Source organism: Marmota marmota, unplaced genomic scaffold, assembly GCF_001458135.2.
Source record: "Marmota marmota marmota unplaced genomic scaffold, marMar, whole genome shotgun sequence".
NCBI lineage: Eukaryota > Metazoa > Chordata > Mammalia > Rodentia > Sciuridae > Marmota > Marmota marmota.
Window position 1 is genome coordinate 1,695,862 of NW_025999946.1, and position 16,406 is coordinate 1,712,267.

Genomic DNA, 16,406 nt, shown 5'->3' on the forward strand with positions numbered 1-16,406 from the left:
TATTTCTCCACCAACATAATTCAAATTGCCATAATTTGTTCATTCTCATGAAGCACTTTCCATAGTATCAGCACCATTTTCTTTTCCAATTGCTGGCTCTATTGCTCCTTCCTGTTTTTTTCCAATAGTTTTCCACAACTGTATAAAATGTATGGGTTTTTTTTGGGGGTCGGGGGCGCACTATTGGGGTGTAAAGGTCAGGCGAGCATCGAAGGAAGAGACCACCAAGAGACTGTCTCATGCAACAGCAAAGGGTTTATTGGGGGTCCAGCATGCTGGGGCTCAGAGCTCACTTGAATAGAGCAAAGAGCCCTGAGAACAGCTTAAGCAGAGCTTATATACTTTTCTTGGAGAGGGCAGGGAGGGAAGTTACATTCTGCAGTTTGGCAGTTGGGGACAGCACATTCTGGGATCAAGATTAGCAAACAGTTCGCAGTTGGGGACAGCACATTTTGGGAACAAGATTAGCAAACAGTTCTTAAGATTTCAACAGTGTTTTGTTAAGCATACAGAAAAACGGAGTGACAAGTACCTATTTTATTAACCTTTCATTCCCCACTTCTTCTGGCTACTTTTAATCATAAAAGTGATTATTGGGGGGTGTCACATTTTATGTCTGCTAGTGGGGTATATTGTTGTCTGATTACCATAAGTTTAACTTGTCCAATTTGAGCTTGAAGAAAGGAAACTACACGGTTGAGCAAACAAGGTCTTACAGTTAGCAATAATATGAGGATTATTAATGGACTGGCCAAGGCTGATAAAAGCGTAGTTAACCAGGGGGACTGTGTGAACCAAGACTCAAACCACCCTTTTTGGGTCTCTCTCGTTGACGCTCTTCAAGGCGTCTTTTTAATTTACTTATAGATTTTTTACAACTCCAGTATGGTCGGCATAAAAACAACATTTTTTTCCTCAATGCAGCACAAAGGCCCTCTTTTCTCATGAAGAGGAGGTCCAACCTTCGCCTGTTCTGTAAAACAACTTCAGAGAGAGAGGTTAAAGATTCCTGCAAAGCTGTGATGGAGGTTTTTAATATCTTTAAGTTTTGGTCTATTGTTGTTTTTTTAATTGGGTCATTTGTTGTGTCCCACAGACCAGGGCAGTGGTTCCTGTGCCCACCCCTGCAGTAACTCCTATTCCTAATAGGATGGCTAAAGTGAGGGATACAGGTTCCCAGCGGAACCGGGTTTTATGCCCCCTTATTTGATCTTTAAATGAAACTGCGTCATGATAGAGCACTCTGGGAAACATCTGCACCATTACATAATTAATTACATCTGTTGACCATTTTATGAAAACATAAACAATGTTTAAGTATATAGAATTATACTGTTGTAGGGACGGACAAGGCAAGGTACCTAAGATAGCACCGAAGACAGGGAAACAGTCCTATTTGGTTGCAACCGGATTTAGAGGGCATTGCTTCTGTTGTAATCAATTAATCCCCTGAACCCCAAGTTTAGGTAGTTTCAGAATTTTGTACCCAACATGTAAGGGAAGGGGCTCAGAAGTTCACAGTCTGCAGAAGTTCACAAAAAGCAGTTTTTGCTTCTGTTTTTTTTGTTGTTGTTGTTGTTGTTGTTCTGGGCAAGTTAACTTTTCAAGGACACCTGGGAGGGGGAGAGCTTTTTTTTCTTTTCTTTTTTTTTCCTGCCAGCTGTTACCATGGAGCCCAGTTGGTAACTTCTTTATCTTAGAAATGTAGCCATCTCTGTGAAGCCCCAGCTCAAGGCCAGAGGCCTTGTTTATATATTTTGTGAAAAACTAGTAAGGGGGTGTCTAGCTTAGGAGTGCTGATTTTTCTAGCCAGTGGCCAAGTAGAACAGGGCAACACGAAAAGAGGAAGTTTATCTACACTGAACTCTTTTATAGGGACTCTTTTGCTGAAAGTCCTAAAGTCAGCCATGGTGAAGACTTCTGGAGAAGGTCAGTTAAGACTTTTCTGTGGGCCTGGTACAGAGGGGGAAGACAGGGAAGGCGGGGCTGAAAGCAGCTCCATGGATCTGAGAATGAGGAAGGAGAGATGTAAAAGAATAATGGGAAAGGGGTTTGGGATTTTCCTAGCAACAAAAACTTGAGTAGTAGAACAGGTAGAGCAGAGGGGAAGACGGGAGTGAGTATCCCAAAAAGCCTGTGAGGGACTTTAAATTTTTAGTAACCTGTTTTCAGTGATGACAAAGCAACTTTAAAGGCCATTTTCATTACATCTTGGATAGGGGTCTGAGGGCTCTCCTCAGCTGGTTTGAGCTTTGGGTTAGCTGGTAAGAGGACCTGGTGGGACCCGGTGTGGGCACTGACAGGAGAAGAGAGGAGTAAGTGGGTGGAGAGATGGCCATTAGGTCCCTAAGGGGGCTGTATGCGAGATAGACTATACTTTTTGTCCAGTAGGATTTGTGATCAGCCATCGCTGCTGAACGGGCTGATGAGGGTTAGGACTCCTGGTGGTCAAGGGGAGAGTCCATAGCCCTATCAACATGGTGAATACGCAATTTGAAAGGGTTACCAGTTTTTTTTTTTTCAATTTTTAGCCAGAGTCTGGACAGGGCGCAGGCTTGAGATGAGAGGCATGGATCCAGGAAGTGATTCCATCTACCTTTACCGCTGTAGGTGTTATAAGTAGCACCTGGTATGGTCCTTTTTAGCGGGGTTCCAGGGATGACACCTGATGTCGTCTTACGTAGACGAAGTCTCTTACTTGATATTGATGTGGAGTCCTTTCATCCCCAGGTTGGTAGGCAGTGGCCAGCTGTTTCCACAGGTATCGCTGAGTTCTTTCAAGAGTTTTAAGTCTGTCAAGCAAGGGGGTGTGGAAGGGATTGTTAGGTCTTAGAGTTGGAGTTAGGTCCCTTACTGGAGGAGGGGCACCATAGAGAATTTCATAGGGGGTGAGGTTACACAAAGAAACAGAGGGAGTATTTTTTGCACGAAACAGTGCATAAGGCAGGAGCATAGTCCAATCTTTTATGCTGGTCTCTAAGTTTAATTTCGTTAAGGTCTCTTTAATGGTTCTATTCATTCTTTTTATTTGTCCTGAGCTCTGGGGTCTATAAGCACAATGTAACTTCCAGTTAATCCCCAGGGTCCTGGCTAACCCCTGACTTACCTGGGCCACGAACGCCGGTCCATTATCAGACCCTATTACCTTAGGCAGGCCGTATCTTGGAAAAAATATCTTTCAGGATCTTCTTGACCACCATTTGCGTCATTTCTTTTTTGTGGGGAAGGCTTCAATCCATCCTGAAAATGTATCTATAAAGACTAGGAGATATTTAAGTCCATACCTTGCTGGCTTAATTTCAGTAAAGTCCACTTCCCAGAATTGTTTTGGTCTGGTTCCTCGTAGGTGCTTTCCTGCAGGAAGCTTGGAAGGGTAAGCATTAACCAATTGATAGACCCGACAGGCTTTTGTTACCCGTTCAGCTATTTCTTTTCGCTGTGAGTCGGTTAATGGAAAACTCTGTTCTTGATCTTTCAGGAATGCCTGCAGTTTCTTTGAACCAAGGTGAGTGAGTTGATGTACATTTTTAACGTAGTGTAGGGCTTTCTGAAATTGCAGGCTGGGCTCAGTAAAGTCGAGGAGTTCAGTGTCAGTGTCCTTAGATGTTAAGTTGTCGGGGTGCTCCGACATAGTTAAATCTCCTGACTTATGTTCCCCCGGTGTGGAAAGTGTTAACATGGTTACTCTGTTTAGGGATGCCAATTTTGCCTCTTTATTTGCCCTCTTGTTAGATGGGGGTGGTATCTGTACAACGGTTTGTTTTCTGGGCTCAGTGAGCCATCGTTTATCGCCCCTAAGGGAATAGTCCAGGAAGATTACTTCTTGCTGGCAAATTTGGGCCTTTTTGGCAGAAGCTTTATATCCGAGTTGAGCAAGCTCGGATAATAGTGCTTAGGTCCCAGACTCACAGTTTTCCTTGGTGTCGGCTGCCAGTAGCAGGTCATCCACATATTGAAGCAGGGTGACTTCGGGGTGCGTAGTTCTGAAGTTGTTGAGATCTCTGTGGAGGGCTTCATCAAAGAGAGTGGGGGAGTTTTTGAACCCCTGTGGGAGTCTGGTCCAAGTTAGTTGACCAGACGCTCTGGTTTCTGGGTTTACCCACTCAAAAGCAAACAGCAACTGACTATCTTTATGCAGAGGCAAGCAAAAGAAAGCATCTTTTAAGTCCAGTACAGTATACCATTTTCGTTCAGGGTTTAGAGTGCTAAGCAGATTGTATGGATTAGGTACCGTGGGGTGAATGTCCTGTACTCTGTTGTTGATCTCTCTTAGGTCTTGAATGGGGCGATAGTCCCCGGTTCCTGGCTTTTTTACTGGTAGCAGGGGAGTGTTCCAGGCCGATTGACAGGGCCTTAGGACCCCTAAGGCCAGATATTTCTGAATATGGGGCCCTATCCCATCTTTAGCTTCTTTGCTCAGAGGATATTGTTTGACATTAATTGGGGAGTCTGAGGTTTTTAACTCTACTGTTATTGGAGGTTGTTTCACGGCTAGGCTTAACCTAGCAGTTTCTGCCCAGGCATCTGGGTAATCTGTTATCCATTTCTGGGGTAGCTTGCCTGTTTGATCAGTCTTGGGGGGTGTGAAGAGTTGATGTTCATCTTTTACTGACATAGTTAAAGCCATGACTATAGGAGTTTTTACTGAAGGATTTAGAAATTTCATTTGGGGGCCTTCAGGGTTAAAAGTTATTTTGGCTTGGAGCTTGGTGAGCAGATCTCTGCCCATCAATGGGGCCGGGCATTCTGGGATCACTAGGAAGGAGTGATGGACTTTTCCTTTCCCAGGTCCATGGTCCTCTTAGTTGTCTAAGCCCGATATTTACTGCCGTTAGCCCCTTGAATTAGAGACCTTTTATTTGATAGAGGGCCCAATGGGGCCTTAAGGGCTGAGCATATTGCCCCTGTATCCACTTCAAAGTTTACTGGGGTTCCCTCCACTTCAAAAGTTACCCTGAGCTTGGGGAGGGGATCCGAGCCTCGATTCTTTTAGTCATCCTCCAGAGTCAGAATGGCTGGCTGGCGTGGCTGTCTCTTTCTAGGGCACTCTTTGGCTCAGTGTCCTTTCTCTCTATAGTAGGCACATTGATCTGAGGCCAGGGGTGGCCTTTGGCGTGGGCCCAGGTATCCCTTCCTGTCTCCCTGTTTCTTAATTTTTGGCCTTTTTGTTGTTGTGACCAGGACCTTAGTCAATGCCTTAGTCTGTTTTTTGTTTCTCTCATCCTCCCTTTGCTCCTTTTCTTTCTCCCTCCTTTGCTCCCTTCTCTTCCTCAGTTTCTCTCTTATAGTATACCTTCTCGGCTTCTCTGACCAAATCTCTCAAAGTCATATCTTGTAATCCATCTAAGCGTTGTAACTTTCTTTTAATATCCAGGGCAGCTTGCCCAATAAAGACCATCATGACAGATGCCTTTTGATCCTCTGCTTGAGGATCAAAAGGAGTATATCTCCTATATGCCTCCATAATTCTCTCCAGAAACATAGAGGGAGATTCATCAGGCCCTTCAATAATCTCTCTTACCTTGGCCAAAGTAGTTGGTCGCTTAGCGGCCGCTCGGAGACCCACTATTAGAGCCCGGCGATAAGTGGACAGATGCTCCCTACCTTCAAAGGTGTTGGGGTCCCAGTTGGGTCAGTTCAAGAGGAAGTTGTGCCGGTCGCCCATCTGGTCTGAGGATATTTTTTTTAGCTTTCAGGAGGATTCTCTTTTGTTCCTCTGTCATGAAGAGAGTCCCTAGGTGTTGTTGGCAGTCATCCCAAGTAGGCTGGTGTGAAAACATCAATGACTCAATCAGACCTGTGAGCCGGGTGGGGTCCTCGGGGAAAAGGGGGATTGTTATTTTTCCAGTTATATAGGTCTGAAGAGGAGAAAGGCCAATACTGGTAGGCTTGCATTTCTCCTCCATGGCCATCGTCAATCATTGGCCCGTAAGGACGGAGGGGGTGTATCACGGGGGCTTCAGGGTTTTTAATCATTCGCCGCCGGCGAGTTCCTTTAGCCTGGCTAGCTTCCTCCAGGGGAGGAGGGGCTGTGTGTGCCGCGGGGAAGTCATCTGGAGGGCGCTGGGCCGGCTTAGCCTCCTCCAATGGTGGAGAGGCTGAGTCAGCAGCAGGGGAATCATTTAGAGGGTGTTGGGGGTTGGGGGACGAGGGCAGGGGATAAGGAGGGGGAGGAGAGTCCAGTAGAGTCAAATCTTGAGACTCAGGGAGAACAGAGGGTGGAGGAGGAGGAGGAGCAGAGGGTTTGAGAGACAGAATCATGGGGGAAGGAGTAGGAGCAGGGGAAGGGACAAGGAAAGGCTTCACCCATGGAGGAGGAGATTTGCAGAGGTCCTGCCAAGTTAAGATATACGGCTGTTGATCTGGATGGCTATGTGGTCCCGGCTGAAAGACAAAGACAATATCTCTGACTTTTCGAATTAGTGGGAAGTAGAAAGATCCTTCTGGGGGCCATCCGACTCCAAAGGTGGGCCATTCTGAGGCACAGAGAGTCTGCCAGGTCTGGCGTTTTACTGAAAAAGAAAGATTCCGAGCCCTTAAGCGGACTTTGGTCCAGTGATCAAGGGTCAGGGACAGAGGCGTTGAAGTGCTCTGTCCCATAATGAAAGATACACAAACAGTGAAAGCAAGGACACACGACACAGACGATAAAGACAGACAGTAAACGTTCAACACTGAGACAGGGCTGAGTAGCCGGCAAAACCCGATGGGCTGGCAATACCGAATCCGAAACAAAATATCACTGAGTCAAGGAGACTATTGTTCCTCGATTTCCCGAGTCCTCTGGGGCGTCCCCCAGGGACGTGGCCTGTGGCTCTGTGACACGTCTGTCAGCCACCGTCGGAGAGAGCTCACGCTCTTCACCGACAGCCACTTTGCCAGCCCTAACCTGAAACCTGAAACCTGAAACCAGAAAGCAGAAACCAGAAAGAGGCGCCTTACTTACCCCGAGAGGAGCCCGTTGGGGTCTTACGTCCGCCGCTGCCGGATCTCGCTGGGGCCTCCAAATGTAAAGGTCAGGCGAGCGTCGAAGGAAGAGACCACCAAGAGACTGTCTCATGCAACAGCAAAGGGTTTATTGGGGGTCCAGCATGCTGGGGCTCAGAGCTCACTTGAATAGAGCAAAGAGCCCTGAGAACAGCTTAAGCAGAGCTTATATACTTTTCTTGGAGAGGACAGGGAGGGAAGTTACATTCTGCAGTTTGGCAGTTGGGGACAGCATGTTCTGGGAACAAGATTAGCAAACAGTTTGCAGTTGGGGACAGCACATTTTGGGAACAAGATTAGCAAACAGTTCTTAAGATTTCAACAGTGTTTTGTTAAGCATACAGAAAAACGGAGTGACAAGTACCTAAAAAACGGAGTGACAAGTACCTATTTTATTAACCTTTCAGGGGATTGATCCCAGGGTCACCTAACCATTGAGCTGCTGGATTGTAGGCATGCGTCACCATACTTTTGGGACATTTTCTGGAGGAGCAGCTGCAGCAGCCTGTAATGCTGGACACGTCACCCTCCCAGATGTGTGCAAGGATCTGGCAAGTCTCAGACACGGAGCTCATCACTGAGCAGGGCAGGCTGATGCTCCCACAGGGGCTAGAGATGTGCAGAATGCTGAAGACCCAGCTCATGGGCCTGAGCCCACTTTAAAGCTCTCCCCGCTGCTACAAGAAAGAGTTTTAATTGGTAAAACTATACACTATAGTTGTTTTTGTTGTGGCATATTCAAGCATGCACACAACTGAGTTTGATTGATTTCCCCAGTGCCTCTTCTTGCCCTTCTGCACTCTACCCCCTTGCTCTCCTTCAATGACCCTACTTGTATCCCCTCTATTTTCGTAAGAACCCCCTTTTCCTTTTTTCTCTCTACCTTCTGCATATGAGAGAAAGCATAGGACTCTTGACTTTCTGTGTTCCCGTAGCTGGGACCAAGTTCCTGACAACCTCCTTGGCATTGTGTTGGATCCAATGGAGAAGATAATTGCCAGAGATGATCAGGTTCAAAGAGTTTGATTAAAGCCTTTAGGACATCCATCTGCAAACAGGAACTGACCTACTCAGTAAGGTCATCACTGTGCCACCTTTCCAGCTCCCAGGGAAAAAACTGGCCGAGCAAATCAAGGCGGTGGCTGCATGTACCCAATGGCAAAAACCGGCACAGCTAGAGGATGCTCAGAGCAATACATGCATGCAACAATTGCAGCTCCCCCCCTCCCCCCCGAGGTGCAGCCAACGTGCAACCAATCTTGGCTGTAGTGGAAGAGGTTAAGGTTCTCAAAAACCTTTCCCTGTTGCCAGGCACCAACAGCCCCCTGCCCCCACAGGGATTCAAACCTCAGGGGAGGTTTCCCAGCCATTCCAGGCAGTTAGTTAGTGGAGCAAGAAACAGCCCATTCTTGCACGTTGACTTCAAAGCCCCAGAAAGGACAGCAGGAGCTACAGTCATGATATCCATGCTTGAAACTGCTTCAGTATTCACATGCGGGCCCCGGCATGGAGATGTGCCCCCCCACCCCAAGGTACACTCAGTGGCCTCTAACTGATTGGCATAGTCAGTATGACAACTGAACCAATCTACAGGACAGAATGTAGGAGTGAGAAGAGCCAGACCCCCGCCCCCATCCCCCCCAAGTTGAGGGGAGCGCAGGTCCCCACATCAGCAAACCTACCCAGCTCTGGGAAGTAGCTACAGAAAAGGCTTCTCAGCATGCATGGCCTCATCCCCTGCATCACCTCAGATGGCCCCTAAGACCAGGTGGGGCCTGTCTTCTCTTTTGCATGAAAGGACACACGTCCCTGATGGGTTGGGGAGAGGAGTGAATAATGGATTTCAGGATTCCAGTGGGTGGGGCTGAAAAGCCTCCTTGGCTTAGAAGACCTCTCTCTGGAAATATTTGGTGATCAGATGATTTAGGAGTTTTTTTGTTTTTGTTTTTGTTTAAATGCTTAAAAGCAAACCCTTGTCTTTCTGAGTTCCAGTATCGGGACTCATCTACAATTGTTGATTTAAGTGTGGCTGACTGCATTTTTGACCAAGACCCTCCCAGCTCACAGGAAGTCTCTTTTCCCAGCCAAGCAACTCACTACACTACACTGGGTGACTTTCACATCCACTATCCTTGACATTTCTCATGGTTTCCTCCTCATTTCAATGGTATTTATACTTTTTAAATTATAAAATTAAAATTATTTTTATGGGATCAATGTAATTAACTACATATCTAATGAAAAGCAGTCCAACCCTTATCATTTTAAAACCACAGCACATTCTGTTTTGATAGATTGGGCTGAAAATGAAAAAAAAAATGTGATTTCAATGCACCATAGACACACATATTAACACAAATTCTGGATGAAAAAAAAATGAGACCATTTTATTGTAAATATAGGTGCCTGGGCAAAACATCCAGACAAAGCCAGAGTTTATGGTCACTGACCCTGTGAGGGATCTGGCCATTACCACCTTAACTGTGGTTGCTCAGCATCAGTGACACTTGTAGACCACCCAAAGGAGAACAGGCAGAGGCTCTCCCTGGATTGCTGCATCAAGGAGTCAGCTACTGTCACTTGCCTCTGGCAGGAACTCAAAGGCAGGCGGGGGTGGGGTGGGGTGTGTGTGGGTGAAGCTCCCTGATGGGAAGGGGAGTCTTCAGGTGTGCCTGACTGAGCAGGGGCTGCAGGCATGGGAAAGCTGTAGGTGGACTAAATATGTGCAAGGCGACCCTATGGGGCTGGTTAGGGGAATAGATGTAGCTTCTCTGGTTGGTCCTATCAAACTGGAAGGAGGGGCAAAAACTAGGGATGCTGTCAGTCATTGATCAAGTCCTGGCCACTGGGTCCAAATCGCTGCAGCGGTTGTCTGATTTCCTGGATGGGTTGCTGCAGGTCATGGGTCAGAGTTCAGTTTTTGTCTGTGGGCTGACCATTGTCTATTAGTATACTGTAGATCTCATAATCCACCAACTGAATAGCTTCAACACAAAGAAGTGCACAGTTTCACCTGTGATGTCTCGTTGCCAAAAATGTTTTGCCCCATCTAGTCCAACAACCAGTTCACAGGAAGTTTGGAGAACAAAGAAACAAACAGACAAATCTGAAATGAAGGCTATTTCTGATCTCTTCGGTACTCTAAAGGTGTGGGGAAGGAGGTAGATGGGGGACTGTCAGATTGAAAGTCTTCAGATGCTTATTTAACCATATACCAGAAAAATTGTTTATCTGGGAGAAAATTAAAAGAACTGAATACGGATCCAAGTTCTCTGCCATCAGGGAAACACACGTTACATAAGGGTGTTAATGGTTAATGGCATTGTGCAGGGCGACATGTCATGGCAGTGAGAACTCGACTCTTCAGAGATGAGGTGTCCAGTGTCATTTCCTCTGAAATGGTTCAGCTTTTTTTTTTTTTTTTTAAGCAATTGATGCAATATGGCAAAGTGTAGTGGGTTTAGACTTAGGTGGTGAGGAAATGAGTTTTCATTCCCCAAAGCAGGCTGGCCTACATGCTTGTTATAGTAGTGCTTACGAAGGAGACTGTGCCTCCATCCCCTGTCCTACTTAATTCAAGTAGACACAGTTCTATGTCCGTGCATGCATTCACAGGCTGGCCTTCTGCCCTCTATTTTCCCTTAACATAATCCTAATCCACCCGCTTGATTTTTCTCCAACACCAACACCTTGGAGATTTTCCCACATCAAAACATATGGCTCTGTCTCCTTTTTATGGCCACACACATAGAGAACTTGTTTGTGGGAATTTACCACCACTTATTTAATACAGATGACTTCCTTCTTCATTTCATATAGTCTGTGAGCTGTGAAAAGCATTACATAATGCTCTTCTCAAACAGTGAAGGCAGCATTCAAGGAACTAGGCTGCAGGCTTGCCCAGAGACAGAGCCAAGTAGGAGAGAACCAGGCTTTGAAGCCAAGTCCGTGTTGTCCCTGGGACCTTTCTCTTATACCCCATGGGCAAACCAGGCCTCATAAAACTGATGCTTCTCAGAAAGTGATTTGTGCCCTGGTGTATAACTCAGGGCGAAGGTGGTGGGGGGCACGTCCTTGGGAGTCAAACACCTCCTCCACTGCTTCACCTCCGCTGCCAGCGGTTGGGTCACTTTAATCACTGAATTGTCTGACTTTTCATTTCCTTTTTTCCATACACGGGGCCACCGTTTCCATACAACCAGTAAGATGATGTCTTTGAAGGAGGAAGAAGAAGCAGGAACCATGGCTGGGAAAGTCCAACATCTCCGTCACTGCCACTAATAGAGAATGCGTCCCACACAATTCCCTGCCCTTTTACTGATTCAAGTTCCCCACCAAAGCATCTGGTAGAGTCATATGTCTTCCCTCATTGCAAGGGACTCAAAGAAAAATGGGAGTGTCTAGCTCAGGAAGGCAGGGCCTACTATCAGCAGTTTCTCACATGCAGGAAGGCTATTCAGAAGATGCTGGGCAGCTTCAAACACAACAGGTGTAGGACAGGGACTTAACAGGACAATAACTAGTTAGCACGGGATCGGTAGCATGTAATGGCGTGAGGTCATTTTCTAATGTTGTTTTGAAGAATGTTCCACAGAGCCGAAAATCTCAAAACCGCATTAGAAAAAGAGATTTACAAAACCACATATCTAGGAGAGTCTCAAGTTTTAGAAGGTCGCTTGCCAGGAAGCCCAACATAGGCATCTACTTGGGTCCTCCATGAAGCAGATGCCAACATGGGAAGAGACACACAAGTTGTTTCTTGGGGAAATGGCTGTGAATCAAGCGGGGATGGAGCAGGGCAGGCAGGGCAGCTCTCAGACTGAAGATAGGTCTGGGTCCTGTGCGGGGAGAGAGGGAAGGGAAGACTGAGTAGGAAGAACCTCAACCTGCAGTTCAATTCTGAGAAAATCTCATCCAGGCCATGGGAAGGCCCCAGTGAGCATACACTGCTCCCCGCTCCGCCTGCCGGGTTGGTAACTGCCTCAAAGTGTCCCAGGCCTGCTGTGGTGGGCTCATGGGTACTAGCTGGACGCTGTGGGGGAGCTCGTCTCTGCTGAGGGTCTCTTGTATTCCGTAATCGCTTCATTTAGGTTCGGTGGATAACAAAGATCCATGGGACACTTGGAGACTTTTTAGAATAAACCAACTCCTGAAATATTGATGCTTAAAAGAAAGAGATTCAGAGATAATCCAGCGCCAGTCTTCCAAATCAGGAATAAAGAAACAGAGATAAAGTGACTTGCCCAAAGTCTCAGAGCCCTCAAGGGGCTGGCTTCTGCTTAGGACTCATTATCTCCTATCATCCTGACCTCCAGGGTAGCAGCAGGTTCCTTGATTGGCCTGGGAGCCCTCAGGAGCCAGAACACAGCCCCCAGTCCCTTGTTATTACTTCCAGCCCAAGATGGAGGGACGGGTAAGAGGTGAGATTCTCGGTCAGGCAAGTCCCTCTGGTCTCCAGGTATTGAATCAGAGGTTCTCAACTTGTTGTGCAGCATAGCCATGGTCAACTAAAGGAGGTGAAGAGCATTTGCATGATGTCCCCAGAAAAGCAGTGATAATAATGATAGCAGTTATGTGGTTCTTACCATGTGCCAGGCACCTTCCTAAATACTTTGTAGATATTCAACTTATTGACTTGTATTCCAACCCTGTTTGGGACGTATTATTATCCCCCTTTACAGATGGGGAAACTGAGACACAGAGAGGCTGAGAAACTTGCCTCAGGTCATACAACCGTGCAGTGTTGAAACCATGCCTGCCAGGCTGGCTGAGAAGGTGGCGATCCCTGGGTCACTGGGCTACATCTAGGGGAGAGACCACGGTCTGGAGGATTAGCCAGGTATGGTCGCCCATGGCCAAGGAAAGTGGTCAACCCACGAGGACCAGAAGCCTGCCTCAGGAGGGCCATGGCCTCTGCAGTTTAGCTGTAAGATGTTCTTAGGGCAGGGCAGCGCCTTTCCAGTGTCCTTGTCCTCTTCCCAGAAGGGATGGGTGCTCTTGTGGCTGTTCCTCTGCTGATGGCCAATGCCACAGCCAGACACCTGAGAGAGCCAGCCTTTCAGATGCCACCTCCGACATGGAGGCAGCATCGTCATTAGCCATCTCGGCACGTACATGACATGGCATTGTGACCCCATGCACTAGTAATTATGGCCCAGTCAGCATCCTGCAGACAGAGTCATCTGCTCAGTTAGGACAATGACATCTCACAAGAGGTCCCTGCCTTTGGCTACTTGCTGAGGATATTGCGCTCTCTACCCCTTCCCTCCAACCTGACCCTCAAGGTGCTCAGGAACTGGAGATGACCCATTTCCAAAGTGGATACAATCAACTCTTGGAGAGATAGGCTCCTTAAAACTCTTCTTTTATTTTTTTAAAAAAGAATTTAACTAGAACAGATTACTAGAAATACACACAGGTCGATTGTCTGGCAGCATTGATTTTCCAATGTTTTATCCATAAAGCTGTAATTTCCAAGCACCCTCCTGCTTCTTGGTGTAGGTGGAGCCCAAGTCAGGATCTCTGCTTGGAGAATTCTGAAGAAGCCCCTGTCAGCTGCATCCATGTGAGATGAGTAGGCCCTCCATGAAGGTAAAAGGGCTTGGGCCAAACTCCAATCCCGTGTGCACAGGTGGTTCACCGCACGTTCCTCCTGGGAGGCAAGCCTGTCTTGGATTTGGTCTTAGGCCTTTGCAGCCAAGTACCACCACAAAGAAAGCTTATCTGAGGGAGCGGCATTGTTGTGAAGGCTTCATGTGGTCCAGGGAGGAGCCTAGAAGACGAGGCGTGGCAGCTGGGTGTCCACAGAACCACAGCCTCAGGGGGGATCTGAACCATCAAGAACACCATCCTATTTGTGGGCAAAAGTGTCTCCCTGATCGGGATCTGGGGTCCACGGGAACACTGTCTAGAGGCAGCAGATCGAGGCAGCTGAAATCTGCCACTGCTTCTCGACTCTATGGCTAGGAGGAGCCACAGGTTTGATTCTTTCCCCAGGGAAAGGCTGAGCCTTTCTCTGGGAATTCTTGGACAACTAGAAGGGGACTAAAAAGTCCCAGGAGAAGCGCTGGGCCTGCATACTAATTGGGGACACAGAGACTGAGCAGGTTTAGATCAAGTACAAAGTGCACCATGAGCCTGAACTCACAAAGCAGGGTGTACCACTTGCACAGGGGTGGGATATCTTCAGTCTGGTTCCTGGAGGTCCTGGCTGCCCTCCAAAGGCTTTGCTCAACTCAACCCCACAGCAAAACCTGAGGACGAATCATGTAAGTGGGATGAGATGACTGGCTGCAAACACTTTAAGGGCCATCAGAACCAGACTCAGAGATAAGTTCCAGGAGGTAGATTCTGCTCAGTATGGGAACAGCCTCCTGGCCAATACGCAGGTTCCATACTGGACCCAGTTACCAAGAACCAGGTTGGGTGAGGTATGTCCATGAATTGTCTGGGTCCCAGGTCCCAGCAGCACTTCTCCTACCGCCACCCCAGACCAATCTAGCTGGGTCCTCAGGTTTTGTTCATACACAGAACCAGTCTGGGGAAATACCAGGGACCACTGGCCTCTTGCTTGATGTTCCTCACTGGCTCTTTTCAGGTGGGCAGCCTGTCAACCAGCGCATGGGGCTTTGCCCCCAGCTCTCTGGGCCTTGCAGCTCTGCTGTCCCATCCCTGCCACCAGGAGCAGGACATAGGACGTCCACATTCTCCTCAGCATCCTCCTGGGAATGTATGTTTGGATTCGTGAAAATGAACCCGCTGGGAGGGGAGGAGGTCAGCAACCCAGCCCAGGATGGCCGACTAATAGTTTCTGAGAAAATAACAACTAAAACCACCAAGATACTCAAAAGTAGGAGAAACAGCAGCAGCAGCAAGGATTGTCGGTGCCTTTAGACTGGAGGCTGCCTCCCTGAGAGACTCCTAGGATCGCACAGTGTCTTGGCTTCCTTACTAAACCCAACCAAACTACCTCTGGGAAATCAGTGGGGACTCACTCTCATTTGCTTAGGGTGTGTGTGGCCAGTGAACCGTTCTCTCCATACTCATTCATGTTCTTTCACACATGCAATGTCGTGGAAATTGCGCTAAGAACAAAATCCATTCTAGATGCCAGAAATTTCCTTTTGTCCAGAGAGTGAGTGTCTGAAGTATCCTGCCTCAGCTGCTGTCACCTGGATGGGAAAACCCAGTCCTGTGGGCTCAAGGACTTTCCTGACTGGAATAAAGAGGCCAAATATTGAGGCCAAGGGGAGGAGGTCAGGAGTCAGAGTACTGCACCCTCCTCTTGAACCCAGCAGGACTGCGCCAGCAGGCCTCTATTCTGGCCATCGTTTTTGTCATCTGTGAGCTTCAGATTCCAGCCAGTGTGGGCGTGACCTATGGAATCACGCATAGTGCAGTTTTAAGTACAAAACTATGTTCAGGACTCTGAGAATGGAGAGGCTCGTTTCAAAGAGGAAGGGAATAAGGTACTCGATGGGCATGCAATTCTGAGGGTCTGATTCTGCTTGGTGACAGCAAGTGGTTACTGTCATAGAACAAGGACTCTTGTAGCTGAAGAGAGTGGAGAGAAAACGTAACTGTCAGAGGGGCGGACAGTGTAGGGGCACTTCCTCCTGCACACAAGCTCGTCTTGAGCAGGGCGCTGCCTCGGGGGCTCTTGAGAGGCGTGATGGAGCGTGGGTCCCAGGGAGGCTGCTCCTTGGCCGATGCCAGCTCACTTAGGGATATTATAAGCTTGGAGCCTCATGTTTTGAGTTCCCCAAATTGGAGAATGAATGAATTGTGACGTCGGGGATCTCTTTGAGAGTCCTCGACCTTTCCCACCTAGAAGCCAGGCTGAGGGAGACAATTCCCTTGTCTTCCTGCATGAACTTTGTTGACTCTGTGTGTCATACAATGTTGCTCTTAGAGAGCTCCAATTCTATGTGCCTGTGTGAGGGGTGACTTTGAGTTCACCCCCAGCAAGGCCAAAACCCAGGTCCTCTTCCTGGGTGGCTAAGGCCACACTTCCTAACACAGGGCCACATCTCCCCTAGCCACCCTCCCTCCTGCCCCATATCAGGGCTGCCAGGGGCTTCTGCTTGCTGCCCCAGGGTTCTCCCCCCGGGGTTCTGGCTCCCTGGGTTCCCCTTCCTTTCTTGCAAGCCAGCTGTGCATTAAAAGGATGTCTTACCAACTGCGCCCAATAGTTTCTAAGTGTTGTGGTCTAGAGAGCTCTGCAGGTGCTCCCGTGGCCCTGAGGACAGAACAGAAGCCTCACGGGCATCAGGAGCCTTTGACTTTTTCACAAAGAATCTGAACCAGAAGAGGAAAACAGTGGGATTCCCCAGAGCCATGTAGGGGCACAAGGGCACCCAACCCAGGTGTCTTACAGCTGATTGAAATATTTAAAAGGGATGGGGATGTGGATTAGTGGT